The sequence below is a fragment of the Lichenostomus cassidix genome, chromosome 3, assembly GCF_008360975.1.
Source record: "Lichenostomus cassidix isolate B80296 chromosome 3, HeHo_3.0, whole genome shotgun sequence".
Classification (NCBI taxonomy): domain Eukaryota; kingdom Metazoa; phylum Chordata; class Aves; order Passeriformes; family Meliphagidae; genus Lichenostomus; species Lichenostomus cassidix.
The window spans coordinates 26,634,200-26,652,967 of NC_139483.1; the positions used below are offsets into that span (position 1 = coordinate 26,634,200).

General features: G+C 39.9%; 1 protein-coding gene across 2 annotated transcripts in view; it reads left to right on the forward strand.

The window, feature by feature from the left end:
* Positions 1 to 18,768, forward strand: part of TTC7A (tetratricopeptide repeat domain 7A) — a 189,619-nt gene that overhangs the window by 110,295 nt on the left and 60,556 nt on the right. The window lies entirely within an intron of this gene.

An 18,768-nucleotide genomic window follows, 5' to 3' on the forward strand; every position in this document is an offset into this window, starting at 1 on the left:
TGTATCCAAACAGCACCTTAAGGAAATCATGTTTCTTACAGGGTAGGGCAGATTTGCTCTTAAGCACTTATGAGGTTGTAATAAGCTGTAAGACTGGTTGCAAATAATGTCATAGCTAAAAAAAAAAGGTCTTGCTCAGTGATTAAGGACAAAGCCCTACAGAGGTTCTCGCAAATGAATGAATAAATTTGAAATGCTTCCTCTGATGTGTGAACTCTGAAATTAACACCACACTAAGAATAGTACAGGGTGTCAGCACTGAGGGCGGAAGGGAAAGAGAAGATACTCTCTTCCAGTCTTCTGTAGCATTCAAATTGCTTAAAGCTTAAGCTAAGTAGCATTAATGGCTACATCTGCCATTTCAGAAGTTAACTAAATAGTGCTGTAGTAGAAATATCCCTGATCACTGGCTTGACCCAAACCTTGAGCAATGCTTACTGCAGGAAAGCAAGTGTACAAGCGGATGTATTTTCTGACCTTGGCACTTGTTTAGTGCTTACAGTCACTGGTGAGCATGTTCTGTGTGGGCTGTTGGCCTTTTAAGAAAACGCTTAGTGTCTGGATTTCAAGCTAAAGAGAAGGAAAGCCACACTGTTTTACCGTACCCAAGCAGGGGAAAAAAGCACAGCTAAGAACGGTGCAGATGTCCTGAAGCAGACTGGCACATTGTGCTGGAGTATCAGCATCAGCTGACTACCTTAAAAAGTGAGGTTCTGTCATCTCCCTGTTTTCACTGGGGATCTCATAAGCTGCTTTTCCAAGATTATCCATAATAGCAGTTTGTCTTGCTGAAAATATCCCCCACAAGAACAAGAAGAAAATTATGTGAAACCAGAATATATTCAAAGCCAAAAAAGAGAGCATATTTCTTACAGATGTTAAACTTCATCAAACTAAGCTGATAAAAATATAATAAAATAAAAAAAGATTGCAGTAGTGCAGAATGTGTTTTCTACATGGTGCACTTTCAGGCTCCAGGCATTTTTCCCCATCAAATTCAATGGTCAGTCAGCAAATTTTATTAAGGTTGATTGCTGGTTTCTCTTGTACCTCAGCCACTGCTACGAGCATTAAGTCTCCAGGGAGGAAGTCACTGCTCCCCTTGCACTGTGCACAGTCCATCTAAATTCCGTCACAGTTGTAGTGTGTGTCGTGAACAATGTTGGTTGTTTTCAGCACTTAAATAGCGCTGTTAAACTGCTGCTCAAGAGCACTCCCTATTCAGCATGAAAGCATTTTGAGTTTGGGCTTGGAATAGAATTTGCAAAGGGGACTGAGCACAGAGCTGGTACTTTCTGAGTTTAAGGCTGCAGTTGCGTTGAGGTTTTATATAACAAATACTTCATGCCTTAGTCAGGGCCACTTGTAGTGACAGTAACTATAGTAACAAAACAAAGTTTATAGCTAGTGAAGGAGTATTTCCAGTGAGCAGGACATCAGTTTCTGATCCAACCCTGAAATGTGCTTATTTATCAGTTTTGTGTGCAATGGTGTTTTAACAGCTACTACTGTATTTTCAAACATATTTAGAAATTTTCATTTGTTTGCTTTTGGTGTGGGCTTGTTGTTTTTTTTCTTAAAACCTATGGAGGGACTTGCTCCATTTGCCTTCAAATGGAAATGTTCTAATTATATTCCTGCTTTTTTAACTTGTTTTCTTAAAGAAATGGCGATTATGCAGTTGGGCTTTTTATACCTTGAACACTTTTGGAAATACTGGCTGATTTAAAACAAGTTTTGACAGTGAGTTAGAAGTCCTGTAGAGAAGTTTCTGCAAGTTTTCTAAAAGCAGCCTGCTGAGTCAAGGCTGGAGGGGGCAGGCAGAGCTGAGCCATGGGGTGCCAGGGCTGGCAGCTGCCAGTGGGACAGCGGGGACAGCACATGGGGACATGGCAGCAGCACTGGGAGGAGGGATGGCTGGGGGAAAGCAGAGACAGATTGCACTGGGAGACAGGTGCAGAGGATGCAGATCTGTAGGAAGTTGCACACCACCTTGGGAAAGGAGACAGTTTGTGGCATTTAAGTGAAGACTATATAAATGCATACTGTTTGTTTCTGTGTCTTATCTGCTCATTTGCATGTGTAACAAATCCTAGCAGAACGAGAAAGGAAGGAAAGGAGGGATGCTGCAAGTGGTAATCAGCACATCTTAACAAAACCTTCACATATTGGAGGGAGGTAAAAGGCTGGGGTCTGAGCAAGGCCTGCAGGAATGCACCTCTCTTGGAAATCAGGGAATTGCACTTCTCAGGTTTTCACAGAAATTCTAGCCTGAAAGTGACAGTCTGGTTAAATAACAGCAGAAAGAATTACTATTCTATTAATAAAAAGGTCTTGTAAAACTTCAACGTAGAGCTTTTCTGTTGCCAAACGGATGTTTTATGAGGAGCAGAAAGACATTTTTAAAGAAAGCATGGCATTTGCCGAAGCAAGCTGAAAGCACAGCAATGGCCCCACAGCTGTGATTGTTTGGACAGTCTGCCTGTGAGTTTCCTTATCCTGGCTTCATAAATTAAAAAAGTGCTGTTTTTTAAAAGCGATCGCTAACCTGCTCTTCTGTTGTCTGTGAATTGTGTTTTCTAAAGTTTGGTAACTTTCTGTTCAAATGGCTGGTGAATCACCAATTCACATTATGAGCCTCCAACAAAACTAAGTGTGTTTTTGCACTGTATTTCCTCTTTCAAGCAACAGCTATTTGCTCCCACTAACCCTCCGCCATTTGGCAGAGTATTTGAATCACCAGGCAAGGAAATGGAGGTGTGGAAAACAGAAGGGAAAAGAGTACGAGAAAGCAAATCTGTTCTTTGGAGTTGAGGGAAGGTAGAAAAATCCATCTGAAATTTTTATGTAGTTTTCAGGGGCTGTTCCTGTAACTCAGAAAATCGGGTAATTCATCTCTTCTGCAGAGTGAGAGGTTGTTTTTCCAACGACTGTTCTTTTGCAAAAGCACATTTCCTAGATGGTGTATAACTGTGGTAAACCATTTCAGCTCCAGACTCCTTGCAATGATATTCTCTCTGAATATCCCAGTAGCCCTGAGACATAAACATTTTGTAATCAGTCTGTACACCAGTGAAATGCAGCTGTGATGGGGAAAGAGTAGAACAGCTGCTTAACAGGGACCAATAGTATGTATCAGATTGGGCTGTGAAGTTAGGAAGAACAATCTGCAAATTGAAGTTGACAAGATGGTTGTAGAGAACCAAAATGTAGAAAACAGAGCTGGAGTTTTACCATATCATACAAGCTAGCACCTGTGTAAGAAGTGTGACTTAGGCTCCTTAATATCGTCAGCTAATTAAGACTTGGGTTTTACATTTCATTTAAAATAAATTAGTGTCATAACAAGGGATGGGATGGGTATTAAAATGTTTGAGTCTTAAGGGTACAAATGTAATCTTAAAAGCTCCAAATAAAAGTAATTTAGTTCAAAGTGTTAAGGAAAGCTGGCCATATGTAAATGCATCTACCTCTTTCATTTGATGATTGGAAAGACTTTTTGCTTCCCTTAAATCAGCTACAGCACTAAATCCCATAATAGAACATTCTAAAAATAGTAGAACTGGCTGGATTTTCTATCTTTGCTGCACAGTTCTGGTTAGGGTTATTAATGAAGAACTCAACTTTTGCCTTTCTGTTTTAATAAATAATTATAGGATGAGTTAATGCAGGCAGTAAGTTTGAGGCTTCATTCTGCTGTTTAGTTTTCCTAAGAGCATTTAACTTTATGTTCTGGTATTAGCAGCTCTAAGAGTACGGCAGTTTCTGTGTGGTGTCTTATGCATAAGTGTTCTTGTGATCGCTGGTCAACAAAGTAATGCTTGTGGATTGGACAGGTTCATCCCTTGGGTTTTTCTAGAACAAAATTCCCAAAGCTCTAGATCACAGTTCCCTTCAGGACGGTGGTAGTGTTGAAAACAGATAGTAATACAGCAGTTGTAAAGCTCCCTTCCATGGATACAGGGGCCTGAAATGCTTCTGTAATCACTGCTTTTAGGGCTGTCCCTTTCTCCTTCTGCCAGTCCACCGTGCTCATAAAAATGTATTCATAGGTGATTTGGGGACTGGTCTGTGCTATAAAACTTCAGAAGAATTGCCTGAGGATCCAAGCAGAGACACAATTTAGAGCAGTCATAGTATTTCTTCCACTCTTGTAATTTAGGCCTGCTTCCTGAGAAGCAGTAATAAACCATGGAATGACTCATTTGACAAGGTAAGATTAACTTTCATTGATGGCAGCAAAAGAAAAATTTGACAAGTGGTTGTGTCCTGAGGCACAGCCCATGGGAGAGAGAGGAAGGGATGAGTCCAGTGCCCTGGCTGGCTTTTCACACACAGGGAGTGTCACAGTTGCATTGTTTATCCAGGGAGGGTTCATATATCTGAGCAGAGCTGTGTGCTGCTGCAGATGCTGCCCACAGTGAAACGTGGTGTCTTAAATTGGGATGGAGCAGATTGCAGTGGTGCAGAGCTGTACCAAGCCACGTCAGGCTGCCCTGTCAGTGCAATTAGCAGGTTTAACTAGAGGGAACGCACAGCTTACATGGAGGCAAAATGTTTCAGTGGTTTAATGCATTTCCCAAGGTGGTCTTTGCTGGGTTAACTTCTGTAAACTGTGTTACAGAGCAAACCAAGTAGATGATGTGTTTTGCAACTTAAATAGTGTCTCCATGGTAGCTTCTATGGATTTGGGCATTACATGTGCTGTGGTGGTTGTGATGCAGTGGCTTTGCAAAAGTGGTATTTTTGTACTTGAGGCTTCAGTTGTCCATTGGTTGTAATCCTGAACATAAGTACCAGAATTTGTATCAACTGGAAACAGCAAACTGCTCAAAAGAGATGGCAGTCTGAAGCACACAGATCTGCAGGGATTATTGGCGCAGACTTCAGCAGATTTGAGTCAATCAAGCACATCGCATTATTATTTAGTTTTCAGTGGAGAAATGAAACTGGTCGGGTAGCTTGAATCATGTGAAAGAGTCTGCATTGGCACTGACTGAATGGTAGCTATTACATGAAAAATAAACTTGTGCCTGGAGAGTCCTGACAGATAGAGCTGTGATCTTGACCTAGAACAGGAGCAGAAAGGGATTGGGGAAAATTTAATGGCAAAGCCAGTATCTCTATCAAATCTGCCAAATGTCACTACTATAGAACCTCATTATAAATAAGGAACAAAATGGAAGAAAAACACTGGAAAAAAATATCAGTCATGTCATAAGCAATCACAAATCTGATGCATTAGGAATCTGTCAGCTTCCAGCAGAGCTGATGTTTCTCCAAATTAATTCCTTCTCTGTCTCATTTATGCTAAAAGTGCACTGCAACTCACATGTCACTCTACTTTAACTAACATCTCTAGGGCCTCCAGGAAAAAGATGTCCAAGAAGTTTATTGACTGTTATCCTGAATACTGTGTACAGGAATTGACCTTAAGGATGTAATTTGCAGTACAATTTCGTCAGCATGTTGGATTTTATGTTGCCATTTCTGCTGGAAAGAATCATTCATGCAAGCTGATGAAGGATATCCTTGACCTGTGGGTAGGAAACACTGCATTTATCCTGAGTAAGGATATAGTTGCACTGTCCTGGAATTGGGCAAGTGAGATACTTGTGCATGGATTGGGCAAGTGAGATACTTGTGAGGCAGGGTAGCAGTAAGCTATCTGAGCTCTTTATGTCAGCCACTAACTTTCCCTTTTCTGTGTGTGGCTTCACTTTCCTGGGTAGCCACACAGAGCAACTCATGGCTGAGTCAAAACCACAGGTTGTGTGTATGAAAGCAATAATTCACTGCTATAGCTGCCTCATTCAGCCAGCATCCTTACCCACCCTTCCTACATTTTTGTCTTCAAAGACCCTTTTATATGGCAGATGGACTAGATACTCACATGCTCTTGCCCTTCCTGCTCATTTCTAATTTTAGCCCAGTTTGGGCCTTTGACTTGACAAACACCATCAGTGTCTCATTGCCATTCAGCTTGATCTGTGTATATACTGAGGCTTTCATAGCCAGCCTTACCGTTTCAGTTCTTCTTGGAGTCATCTTGAGCTGAAGCCTGATGAACAGGGTAATTATTTTAAAAAAGATTAGTGCTTTGAATATTTTCCACTGAGGCTGAAGGAAGCTATTACTTCATCGTATATTAAATGGCATGTGGTAATTTTAAACACCTTCTGGATTTCTAACAAATTAAATCAAATCTGTTCAAGAGCGAAGAACACTGATTTTTATCTCTATGGTTCAGCAGTTTTTAAGCCAGTATTTTTATGACAGGATTTAGTTTATGCCATATATCTACAGTAAAGGAAAATAAAAATATCAGCTCTTCCACAGATGCATCTTGGTGTTGGGAGTCTGTTTCAAAATGTCAAATTTCTGGTGCGTGCTATGTATTTGAACCATGCTTCCTCTGGATGTCATTCCCTGAGGGAATTAATTATGGTAGGGTATATCACATACATAATGACAGGTTCTGTTAAGCTTTCTGGAGGAAAAACTGTCAATCAGGTCAGCAGAGCGCCTGAGTACTTTCAGTTGCCTTGGTGTATGGAGGTCTGCTCAGTGGCTTTTGGATATCTTTTTAGTGAGGTACTTAAGGAAAGGTGTGGACATATTAATGAAAATACAGTGACCTCAGTGTTGTGTGAATGGAGAAGAGCACTGTACCTGTGTTCTGGATATATTGGCTTAGAAAAGAAGAGAAACAGAAATTAGATTGTGAGCTCTGAATTCTAGCTGGTCTGTATCATGGCCTTTTAAGTGGGAAAATAAAGGCATACATTAATGCAGAGTGTTTTTTATGCCTAGTGGTAAATGGTAAACAGAACAGTTACATTACTCTTAATGCTTTTAGGTTGATATCTGTTCTTCCCCTTCAAAATTACTTAAAAAAAAAAACAAAAAACTGGTACATGCTGCTAACTTATCAGAAGGCACAGATTTATAAATACACTCTTCTGATTTATCCTAGTGTGCTCCAATCTCTTACTCTGCAGAGAGCTCTACACTGAGTTAACAGGATATGTAGAACTGGATACACATGGAGATTTCATAGTGTTCAGATTTCAGTGAGTTCAGTCTGGCCTCTTTCTGTGCCTCTCCTTGTCTGAGATGTTGAGGTGCAGAGATTGACCTCAGGCTGCTGTGCTGCAAGGCTCTTCCAGATCAGCACTTGGAGTCCATGCAAGTTAGGCATTTCCACATGGGCTTTCTCTCTACAAAGGAGAAAGGAAAGCATGGAGCTCTTCCCTATAAAAGGCTGGGGCTTGCTATGCATCATCGCTTCTGTTCCTTTATTTTTGTCACTTGCAGAATCCTTGTGGAAGTATGGAAGGCTAGAATTCTGCAAATTAAGTGTTTATTTAAGGGTATAAAGTAGGGGGTCATACAAGCTGATCAAACTGCGCTGCCCCTGCGCTTCATTTCTGTGTTTATCTGATGCACGCTCGTTTCTAGGGAGTTGAAGCTGCCTGAGCTTTTCTGATTTGAAGTTTGAGTGCCAGATCCTCAGCTAGTTTAAAAAGAAAAAAAATCTCTTCATTTTAGCTGAACAGAGCTGATTGCCTTCAGCTCACTGTCGGACCCTGAATGTTTAGTTCTTTTCACCTGTTTTATTACAGCTGTTAGTTCTGAATTTTGGAACAGAGTTCAGTTTTAAAAGCACTGTTGTGAAGAAATTTGAAAAGGTCAGTGGTTGCTAAGTGCTGGACTGTGTCTCAAAAAAACCCCCACCTTCTGTGGGTGGGTGAAGAACACAAAAGTAAACCAAAAAACCAGTAATCACCTACACTGTACTGCAAAATGAAACCTGTTTTTCAGCAGTCAGACCTGGTTAATTCCAGCCATCCTTTAAATTGTATTTGCAGTTTTACACTAAGGGTTTTTTTCAGGCTGTTATTGAAAGAAGGCCAAATATTTTTGAATGTTTAAAATGTAATTACTATGCATGTTTTCTCAAAGGATTTTCTTTTATCACATATGCAGTGCTTTAGATCCATAATATTGTGTCATCTTCTCTCAGCACATCTGGAAGACCTGTCACACTGGGGTGTAATATATTGCAGAAAAATAATCCATTAATCTGATTTTAGGTTCAATCTGCCATGGATTTTCTTTTTACTTTCAATTTGGTTTGGTTTGTTTCTTTTACCATGCATATATATTTCTCACCTTTCTCTCAAGGCTTTTATTTTTTGTTGGCAGTTCTAATTGAAATTTGTTGGGTATTTCTAACAGGTTGAGACTGCTCATTGTTACTGGTGAGTGGTGATTCACCTTGCTTGTACGGTGTAAGGTGTTCCTTCTGGAGTCATACGGGCAACAGTGCAATTCACATTTAATAAACAGCCTGCAAGATCCTTAATTATGTTAGTGTTCAGCTGGACTGTGCACAGCTTTCTGCTGGGAAAACCTGACACTGTAGTCAAGGATGCAAGCTGTGGGACTGGGTTCTATAAGTCAGCAATGTCCTTGGGTTGATGTGTATAATTGGGAAATTACTAGGAAGAAAATGGCTGGAAACATACCGAGCGGTTCATGGTTATATTCTGAGTTTTTATGTCAGAGTAGTGGTTAAGGAGAGCTATGATAGTATCAGTTCAGCTGTCTGGCCTGAGATCTGTGGGGAATATGTATTGAGGGGGGGAAACAGCCTTGCAAAAAGTGCCATCAGTGCCAAAGCCAATCTGCATGGTCTCAAACCTGACAGGGATTAAGGGCTACAAATCCTGACTCTAAAATTAGCCTTGAACATACTGAAAAGGAGCTATAAAGTAAGAACTTTATAAGGAAATTCAGTGCATCTTCAAAACACTGTCTGTGGTGAAAATGCAACCCAGCACTGCCATGGATACAGTTTTGTCTGCCTGGTTTTTGTAAGTCAGTGTGCTGTGTTGAGCCAAATGGTAACACAGGTTTTGTTAGGTTAGCTTAACTGTGCCAGTGAAGGACTGAGTGAAACTGCAGTAGCTGATCTTCAGCACATCTGTCTGTTGAAGCACAGACCTGAGTCTGTAGGCTGGTCCCTAGCTCTGCATTAAATGTCATGCTCCTGTGTCTTCCTGCTGCTGTTACTGCTCTAATGTGTTCAGCTGCTGCTGGTGCTGACACAGGCTGCAGTTACATTGTGGTTTTGCTTTGCAGGCTTGGACAGATATGATTCCCGATGGTAGCAAAATAGCCATTTCTTTTTCTGGAATTTCCTTTGGTGAAGCCAGCAGTTTTCTGTCTGCTTATCAAAACACAAGTTTGTTCTAGGGTTTTTTTTGAGATTGGTTTTGGGGTTGGATTTTTTTTTTTTGGCCTTTTTTCAGAAATGAAGGAGCTTTTGTATGTCTGCATTTCAGTCACTTCTTTCACCTTCTAACGAGGTGTTTCCCTATAGTTTTTCAGGCTGGCATAGCAACCTGCTCTTCCATATCTTACTGAACAAGCTCATCTTGTAAAAAGCACTGCCTCTGAACTGTCATAAGTATATGGTGGGTTGTCTTAGCCAGAACGTAGGTTGAAACATCCCCACATGTGCCCCAGAACCAGTATTCTATAGTCAAACTCAGTGCTGTTTGGCAGATTGATTTCCACCTTTTTCAGCTCTGCTGAGACATGCAGCCAGTGCACACTAGATATCAGCAAACTCTGACCCTTCTGGTGTTACTCATGTTAATACTTCGTCCTCTGCAAAGTTAAGCAGTTAGGGGAGAATCTCATATATCATTGTCCTCATGAAGAGCTGGATCTACCACAGTTCTTAGGCATGCGCTTAGTTTTAAGGAGAGGAGCAATTGGCTTCTTGACTTCAGCAGGACTCATGCTTAAAGATGGAGACCTCTTACAAGTGCATTACTGTAGTAGTGCCATGGTGGCATAAATTATATTGCTCCAGATAAAAATCATAAAAAGAGGGAGGTCTGTTTACTAACATTGCATAATGCAGTTTGAAAAATAAAAGCTTATTTTATGCTATTGTTTTTATAGTAAAGCCAAATTTTGTGTGGTTCTAATTTACTAATACAGTGTGGGCATGATGCAGTTTCAGAGTGCTGGCTCTAAGTATCAGTAACATGCAAGATTTAATAAATATGTCAAGTTGGGTAGAAATGTTTTATTAATCCTTTATGGGGTTCTGCTTTACTGTATTTTGTTGCATAATTTATACATCCATAATAAGAGTATGCTATCACTTTTTATTACCTTGACACTAGGTTAATTAGGAGGTATTTCACTCTGTTTTAAATATGTGGATCAGGATTCAGACATATGTTTCCAAACAGAGGGTATGTTCTTGGTTGCAGACTGAGGTGACTTGGAGGTTGATGTTGAGTGTTACTTTATTAGCCAGAGTCCTGGTATCCTTTCCTCTAAAAGCTGCCTAAACTACACATAGTAGAAGCTTTTATGAAAAATACAAGCGCTTAGAAATATAAGTGAAACATCCATTTCTGCAGTTTTTGGGGATAGAAAGTATTGGCAGCACGTTAGGTGTTCAGCTTAGTCTGTTAATGCTCTTTCCTTGTCTGGGAGGATCTCAGCTAGACCCTAGTCTCAGAGACCCCAGTCTTGGTTTCCTTTTTCCTTTCTGTAAATGAAGAGTTATTCCAGTGGTTGTGGCAGCGTGATAGTTCTCAGCTCTGCTTCCAAATGAATTCCTATTTAATCAGGGCTGGCTGAATTTATTCAGGGGGCACATCTGATGAAATTCTGAAGAATCAGGCCCAGCTGATGAGAAGGTATTTTAAAAGTGATGTCAGTTACAGAAGAACTCAACCTGTTCTCCTTCCTGTCCACAAATAACTCTGAAGTTGAGAGCAGCAGTATTAAGAGATTAAATGTAAAGGATATGGGGCAGGCGATGATGAAGAACCTAGTTCTCCAAATGCTTTGCAAAGGTCATTCCTGTTATCTGCTCTGCAGTTGGAAGAGTTAAAGCACAGCGGCCTGGATTGACTTGCCCAAAACTGGCCAAGAAGCCATGCGAGACAGCAAGGAGTGGAGTGTGGCTCTCCCAGGTCCCCAGCCCAAGCCATAGGATATTTGCCATGCTGCCCCTTGGGTGAAATACAGGGGACCACTGTTTCCAGAACACCCCTGAGATCTCACTGACATTTCCACAATGCCGCATAGGTGTCTTTTTCCACCCTCAGAGGAGACTCTGCACCACAGAATCATCTGAGTTGTGAGAGCTTGGATCTGCTGGATGTAGAAGCTATGCACTGAACTCCTACTGAATCCATGTTTGAAATTAAATAGGAGGTGGACCTCTAAGCTCCTAGCCTTGAATGCCCAAGACCTGGCCCTGGTTTTCAGATGTGTTCATAACCGTGTCCAGCACAATAGGGAATATTTCATGTAGGTAGAGTCTGTCAGAGAAAAAAAATTCACAAAATGATGCTGGGGGAGACTTGCAGAATAAACCTCAGTTTAGCATCTGCTGAAGTGTTACAAGGGAAAATTTTAATACACTGTTTTAACAAAGGACACCTATTTTTACATTACAAATAAAAATTTGATGTAAATGTACTTCATAGCAAAACTAGGAATTTTTTTCCAGGTTTTGCTGTAAAACTTAGAACTAAGAAAATTATTTTTGTCTTTATTCAGGCAAGGTATGGACCAAAATACATATGATTTGTGATAGTACAAAATTGTTTTGTTGGCAGTTCCTCCTCAGGGTGACAGGAAGATGAAAGCTCTTTTCAGGTGTATCACCCAAAGGATCCTATGTAACACAGGGTGAGACAAGTGTTTTTATAAGCTCTGCTAACAATTCCCTTCCTATATTCTTAATAAAAAGCAAAAGACCACAAGTCTGGGATTCAAAAGTAATGACTTAAGTAGAAGAAACACAGACAATTCTTACCACCCTTTTTTGTGCCACCTTTTCTTAGGTATGACTAGATATGTCTTGATACTGAAGCCAAGTGATGATAAAAAAGAATTTCATTGTCTTGGTTTTTTTTCTTTCCAAGCAAATCAGCTAGCTTTTTCCAGACTGTTAATTAATTGTTGCTTTTCCTTCAAGTGACAATTGGCCTGGGTTTAGCAGATAAATGAGGTTGTTACAAGACCCCCTTTCATTGTAAGGGGCACTTTCTGAATCCACATAAATACTCATAGTATCATAGTTGCTCTGTGTATCCGAAGTGAATCTGATAGACCTGAATGCTGAAATAAGTGCATGAGGTTGCTGGTCTGGCTGCAGATACATTTGTCTTGGAAGAGGCATTTGGGTCTGTGCAGTTACGGAGCATAGTCCCTGGGCAGGACCTTCATCTGACTGACAGGAGGCCCTTCTCTATCAGGTGCATCTGTGATCGTGGCTTTCCTGATCACCTCTTCTTATGTTTCCTTCCTTCTCTATAATCAAGAACCATCTAGGTGCCTTGTGCCACAAGGCTAAGCCTAGCAAATTGTCTCCATTGTGTTAACTTCTAAATAGGCTAGAATCTACCACCCTGGAAGTTGTTTTCAGCCCGTGCTGTAGTGGTTGTGGTTTGTGGAGCAACATTAGCTGAATTGCTGTTGTCATGCAGGACTGATCTCTGGGCCCTACGTTCTTTAAATGAGGAGGTGGCAGCTCCGAGTCTACTAATTTCCCTCGACTAGGAAGATGAAGTCAGTAATTCTATGGGCATGGGGACAGATTTCTTGTTTTTATTTTTTTGTTCATATTGGGGGCTAAATGGGCAGGGAGCCATAAAAATGAGGACTGTATGTCTGTAAAAGTATATGATCAATTTATTTTTGTTGGGAAAGTGATAGATAACATGGCACAGCATGAAGTTATAAAAGGAGGTTGCAGTCAGAGTTGCTGGCATTAATTTAACTAGAGAATGTGCCCTTAAATGTCAGGAGACTGCAAGAAGCACAGAGTTATTTGAGAAGACAGCAACTTTGATGTTGATTTTATCAACAAAAACACAGGGGATTAAAAGCAGCTCTACAATTCTGCCTCCTGTTTTTTCTTATTGATAGTTTGACTGGGGCATTAGCAGGTATTGTATGAAGGTTAATGAAACCATAGCAGTTGTGGTGAAAGAGTATCCATTATCTAATTGACTTGTATAGGTGACTCACCACTGAAGCTAAACTCAGTAACTGGGAAACTGAGTAACTGATTTTCTGTGAAGATACTACAATTCCACTGGCAGATAAAACAAGACTAGACAATTTGGGTTATAAAAAGAACATGGGCTGTAGTCATGTTCCTATATCAAAATGTAAGAGTGGCCATTCTTGATCAAACTAAGGGCTTGTCTGGCTTCAGCAGGGCATCTGGTGAATGCACAGGGAAAAGCATTTAGAAACAGCGATAGGATGATCCTACCCTCATATGTGATCCCTGCTTCTGCCAGCAGATTGGTTCAGAGGCTTGTGGAGCCAGAGGTTGCATTAGATTGTCTTTAATGCCCTTGATGGGCCTGTCATCTGTGAATTTATCTAATCCCTTTTTGAACATATTTATGTGTCTGCTCCAGAACATCCTGCAGCAATGGGTTTTGCACTTTACTTTTGTGTTGTATGAAAAAGCACTTCATTTGCTCATTTTAAATCCACTGCTTGATTGCTTTATTGGATATTCCTTCTTTCATTGAAACAACACAGATTGCTTTGACTTCCTGATCTTCTTCATGCTATTAATGATTTTATCAATCTGTCATGTCTTCTGTCAGCCTCTTTTTCAGGCTGAGAAGTCTGTGTACTATCTTCGTATATCAAAAGCATTCCAAAACTTTGATCATTTTTCTTGTCTCTCATCCTCTTTCCAGCTCTGTTAGATCAGTTTGTGTCCTGTATTCACCTGTATCCTCCTTTTGTATCCATTACCTTAAAGGAGAAGAAACTGATTCAAGAGTTAGTGATCAAAGTGTTGGGGGTTTGAGTCCATGCCTCACAGCTCCTCGGAAGGCATACTCCAGGTTGTGGCAGTCCCCTGCTTTTCGTTGGAGCTGGTGTGGAATGTGTATCTGGACTTCAGAGAGGTAGTAGGGTGAGCTGGTCTCTGCTGTCCAGTGGCATTTTGCTGCTCCTTGCCCCTTCAGCCAGGCACAGTGTTTGCTGCTCTTGGAGCTGTCACTGGTTTTGCTCTCGCGGCAAACAAACAAACAAACAGGCACGTGCATCCTGTCGTTTAACAAAAGAGAGGAACAAAGTACACCTATTAATTGGAGAAGGTCAGTATCTTCATGCTAATGTACACAATTGTCTGGTGAATTGAGATACACTGCTGCATGCTTTGGTGGTTTGCTTTGTTTCCTTTGCATTTCCTTTGCATCCAAAATAATCCAGCAGCTGTGTGTGTAGGTAGACAAATCTGGGTAAATAATGAAAAACTTCAGGGAGTGACAGCACTGATCTGATAAAGCTCAAAGATGTGTAGATCTTTGAGCAGCTGCTGATAAGCTCTGAAAAATTGGATGGGTTTTAAGCAGACCGTGAATGGCAAAATATATAGAAAAATGACTACATAATATTCATTAGTCCTAATTTAGTCTCTCAACCTTTTAAAATGAGTTATAGTATATATATAATAAATACTGGCAGTATTTATTGCTTGTCAAGTGATAAGACACAGATCCCACTGTGATGCTGTATAAATGTATAGTCCAAGGGCTACATTTGATACTAAGAACCATTTAAAAGCAGATTTTAAAAGTCCCAATAATTAACTGATTAATAAATCTTAATAGAGTCCTAGAGCATCCATAAAGCTTTCAATTGGTTATTGCTATATATAGCAACTTACAACTTCCACAGATGTGCTCAAAAGCATTTATAGTACACCATATGCACTTGTGAAATCCTCTGATAATAAATATTAGCTATTAAACCTCAGTAATTAAATTGCCCATGAATGGAAGGAATTGCCTCTTTTCTTCATGGGTAGTATTAAAAAACTTAAAGGCTAAGTATTTAGCTGTGTAGGATTAGAAGAACTCTTGGAAGTGCTCGATAGGTGTATTTGGTCAGGCCTTGAGACATCATGAGTGCAAGCAACTGAAATCAGTCTTTATGAAAACAAATGTTGAATGCCTTCTCAAATCATCCAAGTAGCTTTCTTGCTCCTGAAAATTTTTGTAGGTCTTCCAGGATTCCAGTCTACCTTTTTTTGTCAAGATGTGGCATATTGTAGTGATCCTGTAATTTATACTGTTGAAATTTTTATACTTGGGAAACCTAATTTTGAATTTTCAGAGCTTCAGGTCTCACCAAATGTGACTGTATGCAGATTTCAATTTGCCATAGTTAGTGTTAATGTGATAGAGTGATAGATGGTGTGTTTGCTTGTGGCAGGAGCCTGGTGTTACATCAGGAAATAAAAGCCTTTGCATACTGGCCACATGCACTGTTAAAGCAAATCTCTTCTAAGACAGGGAGCTTAGAGTCTCATATCAAGACTAAGTACTGGTTATTTTCCTTTGTTACTGACTGTGAAATCATACACATTACAAAAATAATTTGTGTATTTTTTGCTTTGTTTTCCTATGCTTATGTAGTAGCAATTTATATGCTTGCTTTAGCCCAAATCTGTTTTCATATTCACAGGCTAATAGAATTACCAATGGCTATATTGATAATCTTGGGGCTGTTTTTATATGCTGAATCTTTTTAAAAGTCTACACTGCTTAATACTACAAGCATCATACAAATGTACAATGATATTAAGAAAATAAAATAAGGTGAGACCTGGGGGTTTTGGTTGGGTGTTTTGGGGTTTTTGTGGGGGGGGTGTTTTGGGGGTGTTTGGGTTTGGGTGTGGGGGGGGGTGGGTTTTGTTTTTGGGGTTTGGGTGGGGTTTGGGGTTGGGGGGTTGGTTTGGGTTTGGGTGGGTTTGTTTTGTGGTGTTTTTGTTTTTTGTTGTGTGTAAGTAATTTTTATTTATGCCCCTGAAATTGTGCACAGACACTGATATGACACAATACTCATTAGATTTATGTGTAGCAAGAGTGCTAGCTTAGTAATAAAATTATAAGCTTGAGATAAGTGATACTACTTCAGTTCAGTGTTTTCTCTATGTATTTATCTACTTTCCCTGTTATTAGAAACCGAGAAATACTAACAGTGTATAGTGCATGCAGCCTAATATCCTGATTGTATTTCCACCTTTTAGTTATCAAGTTTAATTGCATTGCTTACTACTGCCATTGGCATGCTTTGATTCCTTTTGCTTCTTATATTCTTTCCATTTGTCTTTTGGTTTGGTTTATTATAAGGCTGCACAATAACATGGATGACACTATTCCCAAGGTGAACTACCACAACAGCTAGTAGAGCATGGTATCTCCAAGATCCTGTAGTATGCCCATGCCTTATGACTCATGATAGTATTGTGGCTTCATTATGTTTTTGTGAGAGACTTGTTGTTTTCCCTTAATTCATTAGTTGTTCTCTCTCCTGAGATAGAACATTGTGTCTTCATCCAAAGCAGTTGATATACACTCACTGGAAGCAGTAAACAGCAGAGTGATGAAATGCTTGGTTTGTATTTTTAATGTTTAAATACAATGTTTAAATATACAATGTAGTGATTTTAATTGCCTGCTGATAAGCTATCTATGTCCTTACTTATGTGAAAAGGAGAAAGAACCCTTAATGTAACCCGCCTGCCCCTGAGTTTGACTGTTACTAGATTCTTCTCTTTAATTAATACTGAGTGGTCTATTACCATGTTCCAAAGCATGGTGTTATTCAGGGATGTAATATGACTGTCTCTGGGCCTCAGTCTTCTTGACCACCATTCTGCTGCAGGGAGGGCTGTACACTGCTTTTGAAGGTCTTTCATTTTGAAAGTCTGTAGGGGTTTTGTAATTATTTTGTATGCTTAGAATAGCAGAAATTGTTCAATATGCTTGTTTCTGGGGCTAAAAGAATATTTTTAATAATTTCCAGAAGAAAGGCAACAGTCTCACCCCTCTGCACAGTGCAGTCCAAAGAAACTCACTCAAGAGCCTATGCGTCAAAGCCACAGCTTCTGTTTGTACACTTCCATTGCTTTCCAGATGTTATCCTGCCTTGCTGAAAAGGCTTTAATGACTACGGAATTTACTGAGCACACAAGGTAGTTGCTGCAAAGATTATTCTCCTTGATAGTTATGTGAATGCATTTACTTATAATAAAATTTCCATTTGACTAGTTTCAGCTTCCAACAAATTCTTAGATTCTCTGGTATCTTTTCTTTTAGATCAAAGACTCACAATGAAATACTTCTCCACATATGTGCTTGCAGGATGGGGCAAAATAATTTCTTTGCTGCTTCTTGGTTAAACCAAATAAGCGGAGCCTCTTCAGCCTCTGATGAAATACGTTTTTATAGCCCTCAGATCACTTGCATAACCATTTTCTGAACTGTATCCGATTTTTATTCATCTTCTGGAATCACAGAGCAGGAACTAGAAACAGGATTGTGATAAGTGTCTTGCTGATGCTGTGATCAGGAATAGCCACATCTTTCAGCTCCTACCTGATTGCATTTCTCTATATGGATGCTAAGGGTTGTTCAACATCTTAACGTCATTGTTGCTCAGGAACTTCATGTCCTTTGTAATACCGTTGCACTCCAGGGTATAACTTCCCATCTTGTAGTGTGATGTATATTCCTTGTACACAAGTGTTTGGTTCTATATTCTGTTGCATTGAGACAAGCTTTGTTCTTATGAGCCCAGTTCACTAGGGATACAGAGCAGCAGGCATCACTGGGCAGTTTCATTGCTAACCACTCCTTTGAATTCAGACTCGTTTTTATTAACAGTGCATCCCCTGTTACATCTTTGTCTCAGCAAAATTTTTGATCAGTCTGTGTATCAGCCTCAAATACCTCAATCATAAAGGCACTTCCTCTCAGTTAGGGGGTCAGCATAAGAGCAGATGATGTTTTTATCGGTATTTGTTTTGCTCAGATCAGTAACAAAAGAATCAAAGATATAGAGTAAGGACATAAAATAATAAAGGGCAAAGACAAATTCCCTTGATTATGAATCTTGATCTTCTTTTCCTAGTCAAAGTTTGTACCTGAGGAATCTGAATGCTTTTTCTATGAGGTCAAAAATTGCACCAGCAGCCATGAGCAGATTTCACTGTAGCAGATGATACAGTTGGGCTACATTTTTGTCACTACCATCCCCACCCCCCAGAAAAAGCCAACCAACCAAACGAGAAACCCAAAGCACAAATGCCCACCCTAATCTTTGTTAATGCTGAATGGAACTGCTATTTTAGCACATTCCTGTAGATATGTACCACACAGTCTTGGCAATAGATTTCTAATTATTCCAAGTGAAGGATCTCCTACTCAGCTGCAGATTCTTCTCTAACATCGTATATTGCAGTTGTTCTTGTCTCTTTCTGAAGCAGTTTGCATTCCTCATGAGACTGCAAGTCACATTCACAAAACTGTTTTTGGGATTTTTAACATTCAGCTGTTGTTGCATGCATGTATGTACACATATGTGCTTCCAGGGGATTAATTGCTACCCATACCAAGTGAGTTAAAATTGTGTTGATATTCGACTTTGTGAAAAGATTTAAAGCAGAGAAGTAAGATGGCATCAGTGTAGAAGAAATAAATTAAATAATCTTTGCAATTAAAATAAAATGGGTGTAGTGAAGGATGGTGTTAAAAGCCATGCTGGCAGCAAGTGGTAGGTTGTGTCATTGCCAAATCTGTCTTCTAACCTCTGCGTGACCCAATTCTGCTGAATTCCAGCGGTCTGTGCAAGTACGTCTTCTCTAGGTATAAGAATAGTAGCAGCAGTTACACCACCTAGAAC